The 21,379-nt window shown below is 40.0% G+C and overlaps 1 protein-coding gene and 1 long non-coding RNA gene across 8 annotated transcripts in view; one reads left to right on the top strand and one right to left on the bottom strand.

Annotated features, from left to right (window-relative positions):
* The window catches only part of LOC143837755 (uncharacterized), a 33,711-nt gene extending 23,062 nt beyond the window's left edge, over nt 1–10,649 (top strand). For all 3 annotated transcript variants that reach the window (XR_013231073.1, XR_013231076.1, XR_013231074.1), the window contains one exon: nt 9,032–10,649. This is a non-coding gene — a long non-coding RNA (uncharacterized LOC143837755). The remainder of the gene's footprint in view (nt 1–9,031) is intronic.
* CAMK1D (calcium/calmodulin dependent protein kinase ID) overlaps nt 1–21,379 on the bottom strand; it is a 202,755-nt gene that overhangs the window by 56,514 nt on the left and 124,862 nt on the right. The gene's annotated exons all lie outside the window — the stretch shown is intronic.

The following is a 21,379-nucleotide window of genomic DNA, read 5'->3' as shown; positions in this document are numbered from 1 at the left end:
ATGGAATTTAGTGCTACTTGATTGTTTGGGATGCCATCTCCCTTTAGTGGGCTTTAAAGGACAGAAACCAAAAGTGTGTTTGGGGTCACAAAGGAAGGAAGTATTTCTTGGGCTTGCATTCCTTCTTGCATGAAGGCAAAAACCTCTTTGTCTTCAACCTAGTATCTATCCATTCCTTCATTTAAAAGGCGTACTAGCCACCTGAACTTGTGAGGATGGGCTGCAGACCCAGGTGTTACATTTGACCATAATGTTGGATGCCATAGCTCTAGCTGATAGTTGATCTTCTTTAGTTAATCTTTGAGCTCCTTGGAGATGCTACTCTCAGTTGCCAAAATGTCTAGGGCACAGGAATACACTGCCATTGAAAAAAAGAGAATTGTGGAGGCCCTGAGGGCAATAGATGAAGCTTCAAAGATCTTGCATAAAGATTATTCAATCCGTCTCTGGGAAGGCCATCAATCTCTGCAAGAATGACTGAGCTGGAACACAGACCAGACACAGGATCATCAACTAGTGGAAGTTTGAAGTATTCAGATATATTTGGTACCAAGGAGTAGAAAGAGAGATTATGGGATGATTGGATTTGGATCTTACTGGTAGGAGCAGCCTGTCTCATATTAAGTAAGCTAATACCTTGTTTTTAAAATCAGTCACCATAACTGCTTCATCCACCTGGAATTCCTCCAAAAATACCTTTGTGACACCACTTCCTTTCCTCTAAATTGATCTTCAGCACTCACCACTTTGGTAAAAACTTTAGTGTTACCTGTTAACTAACTTTTGGTGGGGGGTTGAGATGGCCACACTGCCAACTGCCATAGTTATCATTATCTCTACTTAGAGCATATAACTGAGTTGTTTCTCCTGAATTACCTAATTGTTTTGAAAACAATTGCTCATTGTACTCTTCCAGACTCCTCTTATGGGTTACAGTGGTTCTTCACTTTGAATTCCAGAACACCAGTGTTCTTGCCAGGAATTATAATGCACAGTTCTGTGAATTATATTTAATTTATATTTATTTTGTCTCTCCAGCAGGCTCCTTGAGGTAGCTTACAATTAAGCCACTATAAATAAAGCCATCAAAAACAAAGTCAATATAATTAAAAAAGAACATACCTTCTCTGCCATGCTTTTTAACATTCAGGTACAATGCTTCCCTTCCCTTTGGCATCAGGGATCTCAATGAATCACTGCAAGAGGTCAGCATTGATGTGACTGTAGTGTAGGTGAATAAAATGAAGTGTAGCCTGAACAAAACAGGCATGGTTGGTGAGTGAGACTACCTCCTGGATCTACAGAATATTCGTCTTCATGCCCAGTCTCAGTGGGGTCAAAGCTGTAGAATGGGTCTTATTGCGTTGTCCCAGTAAGTGATCTAAAACTTCAAACAAGAGCATTCCTCTTGATAGTGAGGCTGAGTCCAAAATGAAACCTTCCAGAGAAAAGATCTTGAAGAAAGAAAACAAGAAAATGGCCATATAAAGTACCTTGGACAGCTCCCAGGCTGCATGGATCATTTGCTCTAGTTCTTGAGCCTAAGGGATCCCTATATGCACCAGTCTGGCTGCTTAACCTACCTTGCAGTCCTGTGGAGAAAGATTAAGCCCACGGAAGTCAATAGACTTAGACTGGGGTAACTCTGCATAGGGTTGCATAGGGTTCCTTAAAGAATCCTTTCTTTGCATGTAGATTGTGCTACATCACCATTCTGCTAATTCTAGTTGGTTTTGTAATTCTGTCTGGTAAGCAGAGGGTGGAACTCACCAGCTTCTCAAAAGATGAGGGTAGTAGCTCTATGAGGCATTCTTATAATGTTCTGGTCTGAGATCAGTATTTGGATTGGTGTCCAGGAACTTTGTAGCCCATAGTACTGGCCCACAGGGTTCTTAAAACTTTCTTCTGTCTCCCCCATACATTAGTGTCCTGATCACTGTTTAAGGCCAAAATTATTGCAAAAGTCACATTCTCTCTTATAGAACAGGCACCATATTTGAGGAGTACCCCTGCATCCAGTGTTGGACCACACATGTCATCCAACAGATCATTTCTTCAACTGTATTGGTTTACCAGCTGTACCCTTTTCCTTGTACCCAAAATGCTAAAATTATCCTGACACGGATAGCCCAAGTTAGCCTGATCTTGTCAGATCTCTGATGATAAGCAGGGTTAGCTCTGATTAGTATTTGATTGCATCACCATGGTTTTCTAGTTACTTTTGTCTTCTCATAATACCAAGTCTCAGATTAATCATTTTATCTTCCAGGGATAGTTCAGATTTGATTGAAAACCCACTGATATGTATTTTTGACACTCCATGGTGTCCGTAAAACTCTTCCAACACCACATTTCAAATTAATGAACTTTCTTCCTATTTGCTTTTTTCATTGTTCAGCTGTCACACCTGTACATACTAATGGAGACTAATATGGTATGAATTAACATGATTATGGGGTCATAGTGGACAGCTTAATGCAAGTGTCAACCCCAGTGGGCTGCAGCAGTGAAAAAGGCAAACTCTATGTTGGAGATTATTAGGAAGGGGATTTAAAATAAAACTGCCAATATTATAATCCCCAGAGATAGGGAGATAAAATACACCCTTGTATGACACCTTTGTCAATTAGAAACCATTCAGTTCATCCATATTCTATCCTAAGAGAAGTATCTTGTCTGGAATACTTGGTACACATCAAAATCATGTGCTGTAGTACAACTATTTTATTTGAACAAGCCATAGCTTTTCATGATTCACACATGATTCACAGATGATTAAAAGTTTTGGTATAATATATGAAGTACAAGCTGATTTTCTGCTGACATTCTCTCATATGCTCCAGTAGCCAATGTAAATTTGCAATATTTTCTTTTGTGCCTTTTTCTTTTCTGAATCCAGTTTGAGCATCTGGCATTTTTCATTCCATATTTGGTAATAGTTTTTGTTGTACGATTTGGAGTATCACGTTACTCATGTGGGAATTTAATACAATTGTTGCTGCAGTCTTTGATGTCTTCTTTTCGTGCAACTGGAATGTAATTGGAATATTTCTAGTCTATGGCCATTGTTTTGTTTTACATATTTGGTGGTACAATCTTGTAAAAATGTTGATAGACTTATTTATATGGCTTGAAATAGCTCTACTGATATCCCATCTACTCCTGGTAATTTGTTTTTCCCATTTGGTTTCAGTATAGCTTTCACTTCACTTTCTAAAACTGTAGATTCTTCTTCAAAAGATTATTCTCGGAAAGAATCTGCCATCTCTTCTGTATGGCTCTTCAGTGTATTGTCACCTTCCACTACTGCTGCTGCCCAGTAGTTATCCTTCAGGGACTCTTCTACCCGATCACTATTGGAACCATCTGTTCTCTTCTGTTGAGGTGGCCGTTCATCCCTGAAAGGGGTGGATGCATCTTAGTCTGATGTCTCAGTTGTGACCATTCCATACCCCTTAGTATTGCTCTCAGCTTTGCTAACACAAGCTCCCTCATCATGTTGGTGTGTGTCCAAGAGGGCGATCTGGAAGGGTGTAATTCTGTTTAGGATTGCACGGTATAATCTGGATGTCTTACAACAATCTCACAGCTCCAATAAAATGCAAAAATGCTTGCTGGTGATGCAAGATGCAAAGATGCATCTTGATGGTTAGATGGGTACATTACTAAAATATTGGGGTTAACAGCTTAAGTGACTTGGGACTCAAAGTCAGAGAAATAGCTGGGATGCATGAGGAAGGGAAGAGATGATTTATGAAGTGTTTGTAGATATTTTCTGAGACAAGGCATGGTAGAAAACCTACAAGCATTTACAGGCTGTGTGATGAAAATTGTCTGCTGTCTTTGCTATGGAATTTGTGCCTCAATCATCACCTTATATACCCAGCTCTCTGGTCATGTTACTCTACAAGCAGGAATTGGTTGATTTTTAATGCTGCTGCCCACAGATGTCTGCATTCTGTTTGGCTAATAACCCCCTGCACAATACTATAGAGGTCATCAGTCTAGTCAACAAGAGAAAAGGCTCAGAAAAAAATATGGCAAATGAGCCTCTCTCCACAGTTAAGAGCTCCATTAAGAGGAGTAATTTCTTGTTTGCTATCTGGATCAAGGATGGGACAGCTGGGACAGCCTACCTGATTGGTGGTTAGGTGATGTCCCTACTCCTCCCAGCAATCTCTTACTGTTTTATTAAGAGATAATTATTTATTTAAGATTTTTCATATAAAAGCTATTTAACTGGAAAACATTCTCCCTGATATTTTATCCTACATTTTATCTTCAATATTGTTCTGAGAAAAGATGCTAATTCAAAGCTTTAACTTGATTAAACATAATTTATTTCTTTGCTGTATGGTATGTGAGTCCATTAAGAGCCTCTTGTGGCGCAGAGTGGTAAGGCAGCAGTCATGCAGTCTGAAAGCTCTGCCCATGAGGCTGAGAGTTCAATCCCAGCAGCTGGCTCAAGGTTGACTCAGCCTTCCATCCTTCCAAGGTCGGTAAAATGAGTACCCAGCTTGTTGGGGGGTAAACGGTAATGACTGGGAAGGCACTGGCAAACCACCCCATATTGAGTCTGCCATGAAAACGCTGGAGGGCATCACCCCAAGGATCAGAAATGACCCGGTACCTGCACAGGGGATACCTTTACCTTTACCTTTTTATGTGAGTCCATTAGAATCCAAAGTAAGTCACAAAAATAATTTTAAAAATTCCTTGCATTAAGCATGATTCCAGCTACAAAGAAAAAAATGTATCCTTTGCTACATATTTCCCTTTAGCAGTGCAAGCATATAAATTAGAATAGACATCAAGACTGAAAATACCCCAATACAAATTTGGTTTGGGCTTCTGACCATTCAAAAGACTGCCAGTATCATATGGGCAGACAGAACAGTGAGGAAATGACTTGGAAGAGATCATGCAGAAAAGCTTGTTGAGTACTGTCCATTGTAAAATTTAGTTTTTAATAATGATTTAATACAGAATTATCAGTTGAAAAAACTGGCTTGAACAGAGCATGCAACTCAGCAGGTTACATAAAATATCTTACAAGCCATAATTTTCCTATTAAAAAGGCATGTGGCTCTGAGAATTAAGTTCTGTCTTCCCAAGAACAGTAGTGAAATGCCATGAAAAGTTACTAGTACTACAATCTAAACCCATCCCAATACACTGTATCTGTGCTTGGCTCTCGAAAGATTATACTAAAAAATCTGTTGATTTTTCAAAGTGCTGTTGGACTCAAATCTAGCTGCATTTGTACAGTAGATGTTGGGGAGTTTATGGAATTGAATGAGAGAAAGCTTTATAGTTTTAAGAGGGAGGGGGCTTGATGATCTGTACTCCCCCCCCTCTAGAATCCACCCCTCTCTTCTTACTTCACTGATATTCATGGACTCAAATGTCACTTTTCTTCCTCCTCTCTCTCCTTATAACTGTTTCAGGTAAAATTAATGAAGCCACCTAGTCTTTAGTCTGCATGTTGTTTCAATGGCTTTGTAAATAGTTATTAAACATTGTATTCTTGAATACAAGGGCTCTACAGAAATTTCTCCATGCTGGATGAATATAGACTCTGCTACTTATTTCTAAGGAGGTGGGATACCCTGAACCTGGGGGGTGCTGTGGTCAGGGCCAGATTTTCCTATAGGCTAACTAGGCTTCAGCCTAGGGGCTCAAGATCAAGAGGGGCCTATATTCCACATTTTTTTATAAAGGTCAGTACCAATCACAACATGTTTCATTTAACATATTGATATATATCACAGTAATGATTATCTCTCATGTAATTTACAAACTTAAAAATGGGAGGTGAAAGGGCCACATAAGTGGAATAGCCTAGGGCCTCTTTTCATGTAAATCTGGCCCTGGCTGTGGTATTACCCAAAAAGGAGGATTTCTGTTGTTTCTCATTAGCAAAAGGGTCATGGGCCCAGCCATAGTGAGTGAATTTCAAAAGTTTTTTAAAAAAAGAATACAATTAAAGTATACATGTATACAAAAGTTTTAAAGTTTAGAGCCTGCTGTGTTTTTTCCCACATCTAGTAAATGTTCCTTTGTAAAGATTCAGGATGAAAAATTAACTTGTGAAGAAGGATTTCTGGGAGACATTTGAAGAGACTCCACAAACAGATCAAGCACAAAAAGCTCATTGGGAAAAACAGGACAGAAAAAATGAGGGCAGAAGTTTCTTCATTTGTCAGTGACAGTGATTTACATCACACAAGAGATTTTAAAACTGCCAAGGAACTATGGCTAGGTTTGGGAGAGTTGTACGAAAGACTTAATGAATGACTTTACTTATCAAGAAAGTTATTTAGTTTGAAATTAAATGAAGGATGAGATCTAGAAAAATACTGAGGCCAAGTAAAAGAAATGATGCTATACACAAGACATTTGATGACAAGGACAAAGTTATTTTAATTTAGTCGTCTGCTTGGAAGTTACAATTCTTTGATAAATGTGCTAGACTACAGACTAGTCAATCTTTCTATTAAATACTTTGTATCACACATTAAAGAAGAGACAGCTAGAAAAATAGAGAAGGCAGCAGAGAGTGAAAAAGAGGTAAGATCAGAAATTGTTTGCAAGAGACTGTATGAAACAAAGTGACAGTGATAAAGAAAGGCCACAGGGTGGCAACAGAAAGCATAGTAAAATTGCTTTCATTGTTCACTGAAGCCACACAGCAATGTCAGATCACAGAAACTACAACAACAACATTAATGCTTTAATAGGACTGGAGACAAATGTTACATTCCTTTAGTACATGCTTAATGAGCTCTTAGCTACCCGGTAATTCAAGGCAGTGTAATCAAAAGTGGATTGTGAAGAGTTACAAAAGGATCTATCTAAACTGAATGAGTAAATTAAACATCCATATTCAGAGGCAATAAACTTTTGCCAAAAGACAACGTAAGGGGAAGGCTTTGACCTCTGCCATATGTTGGCCTTCCAGAGTATCTGGTTGGCCAGTGAGTGAACAGAATGCTGGGCTACATGGACCACTGGCCCAATTCAGCAGGGCTTCTTAAAGGTTTTTAACTCCACAGCATGAAAAGATTCTGCTGCCCACTTCCACATAGAAGTTTCTACTGAAAAAACAGAACATTTTTCTGCAGGTCTGCTTAGTTATTCCTTACTTTGTTTATACTCTGGTTTTCCATTGGGGAGAGAATAACCGATTATGCACGGGCCGGAAGGCCCGATGTGGCAGTTACAAGGCTTCGGGGAAAATCCCCTATTATGCCCGACGCCGCCTCCATCCGAGGCCTGGCCTGACCCAGGCCGTCGGAAGACCTGCGTTAATGGAACGCGGATTCTTCCGTGGCCCGGAGAGCGCAGTGGATGCAGGCAAGGGCTGGGTTGAGCCAGTCCTGTGCATAATTGGAGGAGCTGGGCCTTCATGCCCGGCTTCTCCTCTGGCCTACGGCGTCCCTGCAGGGACGCCTCTTGCTCCTGCCAGCTCCGTGGCTCTGTGGAGCTGACAGGGGCAACCCCCCACTCCCGCTATGGTGGGAGAGCAGCATGCTGCTCCCCACCATCTTGCATCAGGCCCCCCCCGAACCCGATCCCCCTACCCCAGCCGCCACAGCTTACATGTACTCCAGGCACTTCCGGCTCTGCGTTGTGCTGTGGCAGCCAGTGTGCGTCCGGGATGCCCCGCCCCCGTGCGTACTCAGGGGATGGCAGGGCTTTTTACCCCGGCGCACTCGAATGGCGGCAGCCCGGTGTGGCTGATGCCGTGCATAATCGGTCAAAGTGGCTCTCATCATTTTCATCTCAAAGATTTTATCTTCACAAGAATCTTGTGAAGTAGGTTAGCCTGAGAGTGTGTGACCTCCCCCCCCAATCATCATCACATCATCATCATCATCCTTTGCTGGCATATAAAACATTAAAATAATGATTGAATAAAATTCAAAAATGTATAAATGTAGCTAGCTGATTATGCTTAATAGGTTAATTTGGAAATAAAATGATAAAATAAGATAAAAAGGAAGAACAAGTCATGCCATAACATTTGGTTGGTGCACCTATGGGTAGCGCCCTCTAGTGTTTGCTTGGCAGACGCAATACAGGGTGGTTTGCCATTCCCTTCTTATAGCACACTGTAAAAAAATTACCACCTTGTCAATTGAATCTGGACTGCAATTATTCAAGAGGAAAGAGATCCTGAAGGAATCAGAAAGTCCTTTATTCTCTCGTAGAAGAGGTTTTACGTATTTTAAATGAATATCTATATAAAAAGGGCAACAGATTAAGACATGCAGTATAGTTTCAACACACTTTGCTCCACAAGGGCTGTGCCTATCTAAATATGGGATTTTTTGGAATCTCCCTGACAGAATTGCTGATGGCAACACATTAAATCTGGCAAGTGAAAAGAATCTGAATTGATGTGGTATACTTTAGTATTTCCATATGGTCTACATTTAATTGGATTCCCAATTTTAAAGGAGAGCAGGTTCTATTTGCTGCACTGCTAAGTTTTTGATATTCAAGATCAAGAAATCTGTGTTTTATTACTCTAAAAGCCTCTGCTGATAACATATACGAGTCTAATGATAAACTCAGCATTTTAATTTTATATTTAATAATAATATAGACAAACCACTTGGAGAACTGGGATTCTGTGAGCAACTGGAAGATAAGACTAGAAGTATCAGGGTCAAAATGTAGTTGTAGACAATATTTGATAGCTATAAGCCACACTTTGGTTTCAAAAAATCTTTGTCCAGAGCAATCCATCAAAATAGGTAAAGGCACCAGATAAGGATGCCCTTTGTCTCCACTGTTATTCAATCTGGTACTAGAAATGCTGACAACCAAGATAAGAGCTACAGAGAAGATCATGGGAATCAAAATCGATGATCAGGAATTTAAATTAAAATGTTATGCTGATGATGTAGTTTGTACTGTTATGAACCCAAAAGCTTCAATTCTTCCTCTCTTGGAACTACTGAAAGACTTTGGGCATTATTCAGGGTATAGAATAAATAAGGATAAAACAAAAATTGTTTTACAGGGAACCACAGATCTTGACGTGCAAAATATCAACCGAAAAACCGGATGTGAGACAAATCCCAAATGGGTGAAATATCTGGGAATCTACCTAGACAAAGACTTCCGAGAACTCTTCACTGGTAACTATGAAAGACTATGGAAGATTATGCAACTGGATATCAAAAGATGGAACGAGTCAAAACTGTCCTGGTAGGCTCGAATGGCCACGGTCAAGATGAACTTGTTGCCCAAATTTAACTTTTTGTTCCAAATGTTACCAATAGTGATCCAGGAGAAAACGCTAAGAAAATGGCAATCAGTGATCAATAAATTTATCTGGAGTGGAAAAAGGCCAAGAGTTGCTTTTAAAATACTTCAAGACGTGAAGGAGAGAGGAGGCCAAGGTGTTCCTAATCTAAAACTATATAAAGACGCAGCAGCACTTACATACATAGTGGACTGGATTCGGGAACCACATTCAAGAGAATTGGTATTTGAAAGAAAAACCATGGGTAACAGTTTCCATGAAAGACTATGGCCAGCAGGAAAACAAAAACAAAAAGCAGTAGCAAACACCTGGATTAGTGGGCTCTTGAACGTATGGTCAAGATATAATAAGAGACTATCCCCAGCACCATCAATATTGAAATCGCCAATTGAGGCATATTTTGGGAAAGCTCAACAGAAAAGGCTGACTTGTCTCCAGTACAAAGACTTAATATCAAAGACCGGCAAGTTCAAGGATATACAAAGAATAAAGAAAGAAGGAGTAGAAATTCAATGGTTAGAGTACAACCAACTAATATCTAGATTTAAAGCAGAGTTTCAGCAACCGTTAAATCTAGAGGCTCCAATACCAGAGTTTGAAAACTTAGTAATCCAAAACAAACCACATTTACAGGGCCAAATATATAAATTGTTATTAAGGTATGAGACAGAAATGGAACGGGTTAAGCCATGTATGATCAAATGGATGCAAAATATTGAGACTAATGTGACAATGGAACAATGGGAGTTAGTATGGTCTAGAATACCAAAGTATACTAATAGTCAAATACTTTAAGAAAATTGGTATAAAATGTTTTACAGGTGGTATGTAACACCAAAAGTGATCGCTAAAATTGCCAAAAATTGTAACAACAAATGTTGGAAATGTGATGATAAAATAGGTTCTTTTTTCATATGTGGTGGAGATGTGAAAAAGTTTATAAGTTCTGGGCAAAAATACATACTATTATGCAGAAAATGTGGGGTCTTAGATTTCCTATGAAAGCTGAAGCTATGTTATTAAGTGTTCCTCCGCAGTGCCTCCCAACCCACACACAAAGTTTATTCTTCTATGTGACGACGGCAGCAAGACTAGAATTGGCCAAGAAATGGAAAACGCAAGAACTACCTTCGATAGAAGACTGGCTGAATAAATTAGCTGATTTTGCCAAGATGGCTAAACTGACACTGATAGTCAACGGAAGAACAGAGGAGGCCTTTCAAGAACAATGGGGCCCTTACCTGAACTATTTAAGAAAATAATACAAAAGGGGATTGAAACGGGGAACTAAATGTATTAAATGAAGAGCATAACCTTTCTTTTTTCTGTACTAACAATGTAGATTGCATGTATTTCATTATCTTTAATCCTGGAAAATAAAAATAAAAATCTTATAAAAAAAAATCTTTGTCCAGCATCTGAACATAAAGCAGCATATGGGGCAATTGGGCATAGAAAGAAATTTTACACATAAATCTAGATTGAATACCTTCCAATGAGCAACTGACTATGTTAATCCAAATTGGTACTCCGTATAGCAGATGTGAGCTTACTTCAGCATTAAACACCTTGAGTGCAGCAGGTATACATTGGTTGCCTCTGTTGAACAAAAGTGGGCAATAGCTAAAGTGGTATTAGTTATTGTATTTATTGCTATCTTACAATGAGTAGCCCAACCAAAATTATATTGAAAATGAATACCTAAATATTTGAAGCACTTAACTTGCTCGATAGAGTTGCCATTGATTTTCCACTTAGGAGTCTAGGTTTTTGAAAAAACAAGAACTTTAGATATTGCATAATTCAAGGCAAGGCTATTCTTTGTTCAATAATCATGGAAGCAGTTCAAAAGGCACTTCAAGCCAACAAGAACAGGACAAAAGAGTAGAGGAACATTACAAGAATCTATTCTAGAGCTATAAGCAACCTTCCACAAAAAAGCACAGATTTGAAGCAGGGTCTTATAGATCCTAGCCCAACCTTCTAACCATTGACCCACAGTGCTGGCAACCCTAGGTGACACAGACATGCCCCTGGCATGGTACCAGGGTGGGTGTAGGCTATATAGCTATGGACTTCAGCAAGGGTGCTCTGCTCTCAGTTCCTTGGATTAGCTCTGCTGATACCCCACTGCTTATTTTTTCCAACGTTAGTGAAGTATTATTAGAAGAGTCAATCTACAACTTGAGGATCTACATGGTAGACTCGCAGCTAAGCAAAGTAACTGATGACTGTTCTGTTTTACTCTCAGTTTTTAAGCAAAATGTTTAATTTTCTCCAAAAATAATTTCAAGGAAAGTCAATCACTTTCCCCTGAATTAAGGTTTAAAATATGAGGGAGTCATGTGGTGGCTTGATTGCCTTCTAATTAAAATTTGTCTCCTCATTTCCCAACTCCATGCACTTGCACTGTGACATTATTGATTACAAAGCATAGCCAGGAAGGAATTAAGTATTCCTCAGCTGCATGAAAGGAGATATGGAGAATTGGAACCTGTGGTTTACAGCATCAGATTACAAACTGGATTTTGTTGTCTGCTTCCAAGCAAGATGGAAGACTTTCAAGTAAGATGCAAAGCTGCTTAAAATACCTATACATATTCCAGAGATAGGCTCAGTCAGCAGTCTGGTAAGGTCAGGTGATGCTTTTCTAATCCCTGAACTACTAGAGCAAAGTTTCCATTTTATTTTAACTTTGTTTACAAATATTATAATTATCATTTTCTTTAATCTACATCCTGTTCATATCCACGGAAAGCACATTTACAGCTCTAAGAATTTTTGACTTCCACCTGACTGGGGTGATTTAGGGACTATACTGCTCAACGGCTCCCCTCTGCCAAATTTCAGGTAGACAAGAAGAAAATTGTCCATTTTATGTTCTCACTTGCAAAGTAGGAACAGACAGACATTTGGCAATCCAAGAAAGCAGTTAGGGCACACCAGTAACATAATAAAGCGAGATCCTTGTGCACCCACTAGCCTCTAAAGTAGGCATTATTTAAAACAAAAATGGAACATGTGGTCAACAGGAGCTAAACCTTGCCCCTTCCTACCCCTTAAATTTGCTAAGCTCATATGCTCAAAGCATTTTTTCTCCAAGCCCAGCTCCAATGCCAGAAGTCAGCTGAAGTATAAGAAAAATTCTGGAAGCACCAGATCACAGCAAATACAGCAGATGGCAAGTATAGCTCCCGAACTCTAGGTAAATTTTTGTTTAAACATAGCCCATCCCTACTTCCTTTACTCATGAACAATACATTGCCTGTCTTTTGTTCCTTCCAGCTCCTACAGTAGATGGGGATGGATTTCTTTTGGTAAACATGAAATGAAAGGCACCAAAAGATCTCCCATTTCTCCTCACAATAAATCATTCATATCTTATCTGGCATGGCCCTGGTTGATCTCTCTCTATCAGACACTGATTGTACTATACACACCTTAAAGATGCTGCATTGCTCTGAGAGGGGGGAGTGTGGCATTTATGAGTTTGCAGAGCTGCATGCATGCCTTTCTGCTTGCTTTGGAGCCCACAGGAGCAGTCAAAAAGAAGAAAACCAGAAAAGGATATGAATGGAAGTCCCTCTGCTCACCGCTCTGAAGAGGCAAGATCTGTATGGAATTCTGCTGGGTGGAAACTCTCTGTCACATATCAGTCAAATTAATCTCTCGCTCTCACTCTGACCTTCTTCAGTTTTAAGCATGAAAGGGAGGCAACAAAATAATGATGAATCTGAATGTTTCTACTATTAGTCATTTTTTTCCAGTTTGCTATAATAAATAACAGAATACCTTCAGTTTACACATCTGCACATGGGACTGCTGATCAATGAAGGGAAAGCAGATGTTTGCAATATATACCAGAATCTTTGAACCTGGATAATCAGATGTTCTCAGAGGCTGATTCTGCACAGAGGGCATAGAGTCGGGCTGCCTCATGGCATTTCAGCCAGGAGGAGTTGGTCCGGCGGTTCTTACCTCCACACACGGTACCGTCCCACTGAACTTTCCCCATGCAAAAGATCAAATTCCCTTCTCACTTATGCAATAGAACATGGCAATAATTGAAAAGCTTTAAAAAGAGGTTCAGGCTTAAGCATAAGGCAAAAATAAGCAGGCACAATAAAATAACAAACTCTATCTTCCTATATACACATATATACATGAAGACAGTCAGGTTACCATATCTTCAAAGCAGCATATAGGAGATGCAGAGAGAAGGTCCCTGGCCTTGATAGTGTTATTTAGTCAGCTTGGAAGAACTTGTGCCAGATGGCTGTAGGGGAATTTCGTAGGAAAACTGAACCACTGACCCCCCCTGACTAGTATAAGCCAATGAAGATTGGGACCCAACAGATTATTCTCAAAAAACAGTAGGGCTCTCTCCCCACCCACCCCCCATTTTAGTGCAGTTAAGTCAGTAGACTTTAATATTCAAATGTGCAATTCAAGCTTTTCATCTTGGCTTGGGAACAGCAGAAGAGTGGTACGTGTTTGGCATTGAACTTTCCACATGTTGTTCTTTAACACTTGGATACCGCAACTGGAAATAGGCTTTTGCTTTCAATTTATGATAGGGCCACACACTGATGGTAAATTGTCAGGCTGATTGATATAGAAGTGACCATCTCTCTTAATGCCATCCAAGCAAAACAAAATAAAAATGATGGACAGAGATTGGAAAATATCAGTGTAGAATACTTATGGATAAAATCCCAATTACTATTATTATACTTACTCAGAGTGCCCTTTCCAGTATATTAAATAATGATTCAATTTCTATTCTGCAGACTCCCTTTTCATCTCTATGATTAAAGAAAAACCCTCTTGTACTTCTTTGTAGTTTCCTATAGGAGGAGCCAATTCACCATGATGCTCTTGCCATTTGAGGCCCTAAAGGAAAGTCTTTGCCTTCCAATAGTAGCAGTTTTTTTCTGCCGTTAGGTAGAAGTTTAACTCTAAAAGAAGGAACCATCCAATTTGTAAGAAAGGTCTAGTTACATGTGAGAGGTATTTGACCGATGCTCTGCACTTAAGACTACACTGGTATATAAAAAAAGCACAGGATAGCAAATTATACTTATCAGAAAACAGAATTCATACCAGATGACCCCATTATTCCAAAAGGAATAGTAACACTTCTCTTGCCTTACTCTCTTTTTGGAAAAGTTTTATTCAAGATTTTAAAATATAACACAGAAAAGAAGGAGGAAAGATACAAAATACCAAATAGGTGGGTAGGTAAGAAAGAAAGAAATGGCTTGAGTTGCAGCTTATAATCCAGAGAGCCAGATTTGATTCTCTGCTCCTCCACATGTATCCAGGTAGGAAACCTTGGGCTAGTCACAGTTCTCTTAGAGCTGTTCTCTCTGAGAAGTTCTCCCAGAGCTCTCACAGCCCCATTTACCTCATGGGATATCTGTGTGGGGAGAGGAAGGGAAAATATGCCACTTTGGGACTCCTTTGGGTAGTGAAAAGCAGGGTATAAAAAACCAGCTCTTCTTCATTACAATTCCACTTGCAACTCCAATGAAGAACCAACCTTTTAAAACTAATCATTATATATATTCAGTCCCAGGCGCAGAAACTGCTAGGAGCATCAATAGATGCAGTGAAACTATCATCAGTGTTCCCTGACTTGTTAATTAGAGATCTTTAGACTGACAAAAAGATAAATTGCATATGGGGAAACAGATCTATGTCTCAGCTGTTTAATTATTAATATGCCCAATGAGATGGAAACTGAACCAGTGGAGAACAGGAAACATATTAAATCTTCCAAGGTTGAAACAGCAACTTAATGTAAAATCCAGAATGCATTAATTTGGGGCTGTATTGTTGTTTCTGATTGAACAGCTCCAAAAGGTTCTCATTATATCTAATGTATCTCTGTTCTAAATTTTTAAGACGATGGTAACATAGTCTATGGAGAGCCAGCTTGGTGTAGTGGTTAGGAGTGTGGATTTCTAATCTGGCGAGCTGGGTTTGATTCCACACTCCCTCACATGCAACCAGCTGGGTGACCTTGGGCTCACCACAGCATTGAAAAAGCTATTCTGACTGAGCAGTTTAATTTTCACACATTTCTCAAATCAGAAGTAAATATTTCCATTTGACAAGAAGTTTCATCTTTTGTGTAGCAGAATCAATGCAAGTGGCAACAAGGGATAAACTTTTAGTACCACTTAGTTGTTTGCAGATGGTGGAGCCACAATATAACAGCGCTCATTGTTCCTCTCCTAGGAAAAACTTGAAATTGTAATTATAGTGATGGAAGATTTTTTTTGCACCTCACAACAATCTGTAATACTCAGGACACTTGGGGAGCAATCCTACAGAGGGCTGCTCAGATGTAAGTTCACTATTATTTCAAAGGGCTGATTCAGGAATGTGTCCTTAAAATTGCAGCCGCTGGGTAAAATCATGACAGGTGTTAGGTTTAGGTTTCACAATTTAGGTTTTGCATGTTGATATCTAGCGCATTTATCTACCTCTCACAGAAGGACAGCCAGTACTAGTTGACATGTTAGACTATGAGTAGAAGGATATGGGTCCAAATCTTAGCTCAGACATGAAGCATGTGGCTTAGTGACCTTGGGACAGTTATGTACCTCACAGGGCTGTGGGGAGGCAAGAATGAGAGAAGGAGGAACCTGGCACTTTCAGCTCCTTGGATGAAAAATGGGAAAAAATGTGGTTGATAGATATACTCTATATCTCTGAATATGGATGTAGGTTCAAGTGGTTTTTAATGTACCATTAAGCTGCTTTTCATAGGGTAAATACAAGACTTGAGGCATGCATTAATTCACCCATTACTATCACTTTTCCAGCTTTTGGGTGGGTGGGAAATACTGGTGAAAATCCAGTGGAGCATTTATATATTTTAATGTCCACAACAGAGTTATTTATTTAGATAATTTATTAGTCACCTTTCTACCTTTCAGGAACTCAAGGCATCTTACAATGCAAACTGCAACAAAACACAATAAAATACATTTTTAAAACACCAATTTAAAACTGCCAGTAGAACTGAAACTAACCAAATGCCGTCATGAATAGATGAAACTAAAAACTGCTCATCTATATTACAATATGAGAGCCAAGGGGATTTCAAAATATTGGAATGTGTCTTGTAAGGCTAAGATTCAAAAGCCCTGCTCACTATAAAATTCACTAGACTAAGTTAATTGCCTTTCTGAGCGTAACCCGCCTCAAAGGGTTGCTGAGAATAAGTGAGGAGGATTATGAATTTTCACAATGAACTCCTGGGAAGAAAACAGGATAAGAATGAAATAACTAAAGTAGCACAAGTTACCTTAGCTGTGAATCAACTCTGCAACCAGTTTCTTTAATCTGAGTAAAATTGAATTGTCTTATGGCTGAGTGTGATTTGGACTGGAACTAAAGAGCCTTATCTAAAAACTGACTTTATCTCACACTTTTTGTTCATAGAGCATTTGCTCATTTTCCCCCTGGACTGTAAAACAGCAAAACAGGAATATAATTTGACCAATCATATTAACAGTATAAGGCTTTATTTTTCCAGTGGTCCTGCTATACCTTGTACTCTCTTGTCCACTTATCAGAGTTCTTAGGAAGCTGGTATTTCAACTACTGGTTTCAAGAGAGTAATTCATCATACCATTGATTTCCCATCAGGAAACACTTTTTTTTTTGGTCACACAAATTCCTTTGGCTTCCTTTTGCGCAGCCAGGGTACCTGGCCAAGAAGCAAAATGAGCTGTCACTAGCCCCAGTAACTGAAATATACCACCCTAACAATAAGTTTAGCTTTAAGGTCCCTGGAGTTGGTATATGGACACATTGAGATGTCTATACCTTCATCCTCTCTCTCTTAGGTCTGCATATTCCAAATAGTATCAGTCCTCCAAGGACAGAGACAAAAGTCTTTCCCAGCCCTGCTATTTAAGATTCTTTTACTGGAAGTGCTGGGATTTACTCTATCTTCTGCATCTAAAGCCTGTGCTCTAACATTGAGGCACAGCCTCTCCCCAAGTACTGTATTGGCTCCAGAAACAAAGATGATTAATGGACTATTGGAGTCAGAACTCAAGCTTGCAGTGGGTTTTGAAATGGCAACCAGGGACATGGCAGGCAGGTGTTCTCTCAGTGCTCCACTACTCAGCATTGGGGACAACTCCTGTGCTTTAGGAGTGCAGAAAAATAAAATCCAAATTGTCTCAGCCAGAACCCTTTTATAAATAACATTGATCTTTCTAATTTAGGATATGAAGTACAATAGTATTTTATAGGGCCTTTTCCTAAACGTTCAATTCACCATGGATGAGTAGATTTCTCCAGCAATGCTTTATTATTTCATGCATATGATATGCTATGGATGCTGCTCCTACTGTCTACCAGCAGGAAAATGGTATTTCAGGATGTTGATAATGGATATGTGCTTTTGTCCTCATGCTTTTTTAGCAGCACCATTTTTTAAAATTTTGCCTTTTTGCATCAATGCTTTGGTGCAGAGTAAAAAAAATAAAAGTATAATCTAAAAAAGAAAAAGCCTAACTTCTTCAGAAAATTATTGTTTTTTATTCCCCCCCCCTTTGTTTTGCAGAACAAAGAGTACAGATTCTGTAAATCTGAAGTCAAAAGAGCTGTGAGCACAGATTATCCTGGGGTAATATGGCTCCACCCAAAATATACCAGTATAGACATGATCTACTCACGGTAGCAACATACAAAAGTGCTAAATTATGATACTCTTTCAGATCACTGTGTGTACCAACTGGATTCTTTTAACCTTGTGCACAAACATCCACATATGAAACCAAGGATCTCTGTACACAAAAAGAAAGGAAAATTTATATTTGTGCAAAATTCCTCACTTTTATACAAATCCCCTGACCTTTCTCTTGTATTTGTTCCATTTTCTTTGTTGAACAAAAACTTAATCAAGAATAAAAAGAACAGAAAAGGAGTGAGCCTACATAACAAAATGCTTAGTGCTGGATTTGAAATCTGGATTAAAATCCTCTGAGTTTCACTTGCAATGTCACTTGCAGCATTCTGTGAGGATACAAAGATACATTAAAGAAGGGTTCCTCCCCCATTTTAGAAAGCGTATCCTCTACCATTAAAGAGAACTTTAAAACCTGTCATGCCTGCTGGGGGAATAAAATGACAACCAAACCCAGGATGGCACGAGGGTACCTATTGCCTGTGTGGCAATTACTTTAACCCCATCCAGTCAATATCTGGATGCACTCCCCTCCCAGACTGATAAACTAACCAATTGTACCCAGAATGAAAGCAAGTGTTCTGCCTTGTGTCAAGCGCTGACAAAACTCACAACCAAAACTTCTATAAGAAGAAAGTTTTAATTGGCGGCAGATCAGTTCACTATAACATTCGGAGTTAAGTCTGTTCGATACAAGAACAGTAGGCACTTATCAATACTTTTCTCCCACCCAAAACTTGAGCATTCCCAAGGGAGGGGGGAGCCTCTCACCCAGGTGCCATCCCAGGCTTCCTGCCAAGGTGTTGAAGTTAGCACGGCCTTGGTCAGGCCGGCGCCTCAGGCTAGCTGATAAGATGTTTACAGGAACCGGGCAACATTGTTTCACAGTGGGGAGAATATGCAGTGTGAAAATGCAAGGATCAAAGCAATGGGGAATCAAAGGAAAACTACAAGCAGGGGTTCTGGTTACATGGGAACGTTTCAGCAAAGACACAGCATACAAGATGGAGTCAGACAGGTTCACTGAACAGTAATCATGGCAGAAAGCAGGGACTGATCCTGATACCTTGCCCAGTCAGAACATTAACCAACACAATTTCTACCATTGTCCAAACTAGTCCTTTGTCTTTTCATTGTCATTCAATCATGTTCCCTGTCAGCCTCTCGGCAGCCCCTTACACTACCAGCAAAAACAGGATTGTTCCTTCTCAAATTCAAACACCAACAATCCAAAAAAAGAAATGTTTACAAAGTACATTTTGGATTTGCAGATTGGATTTGACAATCCTTAGGAATCAGAGATGGCTTGACTCACTCAAGGACCATCTCCTCTACCCCATCTTCAGAGTCCCAGACCATGCCATACGCGGTCGGGACCCAGTATGCCTGAGGAACCGCCTCTTCACCTACACTCCTCAAAGAGCCTTGCACTCTACTACTTCCAACCTCCTGGTGGTCCCTGGCCCTAAGGAAGCTTGTTTGACTTCAACCAGGGCCAGAGCTTTCTCCATTCTGGCCCCTACCTGGTGGAACAAGCTCCCAGAGGAGATCAGGGCCCTGACAGAACCTAAACAGTTCCACAGGGCCTACAAAAGGGAGCTCCTCCACCAGGCATTTGGTTGAGGTCGACCCAAACCATCGCTTCCAATTGGCCCCCAAGCCCCCCCTCCTACTATGACTGACACTAATCGGCCTTACCCACTGGGTCCCAGTGACAGTTAAGCTGAGGCTCTTGCAATTCCATTTTCTAATGTTATTGTTATGATCATGTTATTACTGTTATCACCTGTCATCTGTATCTTTTCCTGTTCCTTGTAAACCGCCCTGAGCCCTCAGGGAGGGTGGTATATAAATAAACAAACAAACAAACAAACGCCCCCCCCCCCCAATCTTCTCATCAGGCAGGCAAAGTTTATTTTTCATTCTCCCCTATTATTCCCCAATCAGGTAGCAACCTCCCCCCAAATGTTTACACAGGACTTGATTGTGTACTGGCTTTCTCTGGATGTTTATGTTATTCCGATGGACCAACTGCCTAATTGTCTCTATCTTTCTCTTCTTCTTTATGCTAAATAACAATGTATTACTTAAATATTATCTGCCTCTTTCAGTTTCTGGGAACACAGTGAGAAGTTTGACCCACGTATGCCCAGATGGATAGAAAAGAAACAGACTGTACCAGTGTGCACAAGTGAGCTACAGAGAGTAGTTTCATAGAATCATAGAGTTGGAAGGTACCTCCTGGGTCATCTGGTCCAACCCCCTGCACTCTGCAGGACACTCACAACTTTATAGCTCATCCACTGTAACCTGCCATCCCTTTGAGCCTTCACAGAATCAGCCTCTCCATCAGATGGTCATCCAGTCACTACCTCCTGAGGAAGGCTGTTCCACTGAGAAACCGCTATAACAGTCAGGAACTTCTTCCAGATGATTAGACGGAATTTCTTTTGAATTAATTTCATCCCATTAGTTCTGGTTCATCCCTCTGGGGCAAGAGAGAACAACTCTGCTCCATCCTCTGTATGGCAGCCTTTTAAATACTTGAAGATGGTTATCAGATCCCCTCTTAGTCATTTTCTCTCCAGGCTAAACAGACCAAGCTCCCCTAACCTTTTCTCTTTGTCTCCAAACCCCTCACCACCTTTGTTGCCCTCCTCTGGAATGCTCCAGTTTGTCTACATCCCTCTTCAACTGTGGTGCCCAAAACTGAACACAGTACTCCCAACCAAGTGGGACTGAAACAGAGCAAAGTAAAGCTGTACCATCCATCACCTCCCGTGATCTGGTCATGATACTCTGTTTGATACAGCCCAAAATTCCATTTGCCTTTTTAGCCACCAAGTCACACTGCTGACTTATGTTCAATGTATGGTCTACTAAGACTCCTAGATCCTTTTTGCACATCCTACTGCCAAGACAAGTCTCCCGCATCCTATATTGGTTTAAATGGTTCTTCCTACCTAAATACAGAACTTTACATTTGTCCTTATCATTTGGTAGCAAGTAACTCTCTACTACTATAGTCTCCTGTACCGAAACAAAACCACACACTGCAAATATGCACTTGAGTTTATACAGTGTAATGTGATAAGCCACTGCATCCAAAAAGCATGTCTGGAAATGCTACCTATCAAGGACACCATTAAGTTGTCTATTAATAATTGTCTCTGTCATGTTATGCTTTACTCTAAGATGGATCAGTTGAAAATTTCTTCAGGTCTTCACAACTGGAGCTCTGCTTTGACAGATAGCACTTTCAGTATTAGAATTTCCACCCCAGGCATGGGTTTTAATTTTCTGTACTTAAAGACTGAAAATCTCCAGAGGCGCTAGAGTGTAGGCTCTCCTTGAACTGCCAGAAAAAACAACAACAGAGCTTTGCATCC

Source organism: Paroedura picta, chromosome 5 (genome assembly GCF_049243985.1).
Source record: "Paroedura picta isolate Pp20150507F chromosome 5, Ppicta_v3.0, whole genome shotgun sequence".
Classification (NCBI taxonomy): Eukaryota; Metazoa; Chordata; class Lepidosauria; order Squamata; family Gekkonidae; genus Paroedura; species Paroedura picta.
The sequence above is the reverse complement of the archived record's forward strand: the minus strand, read 5'-3'. Positions and strand labels throughout refer to the sequence as shown.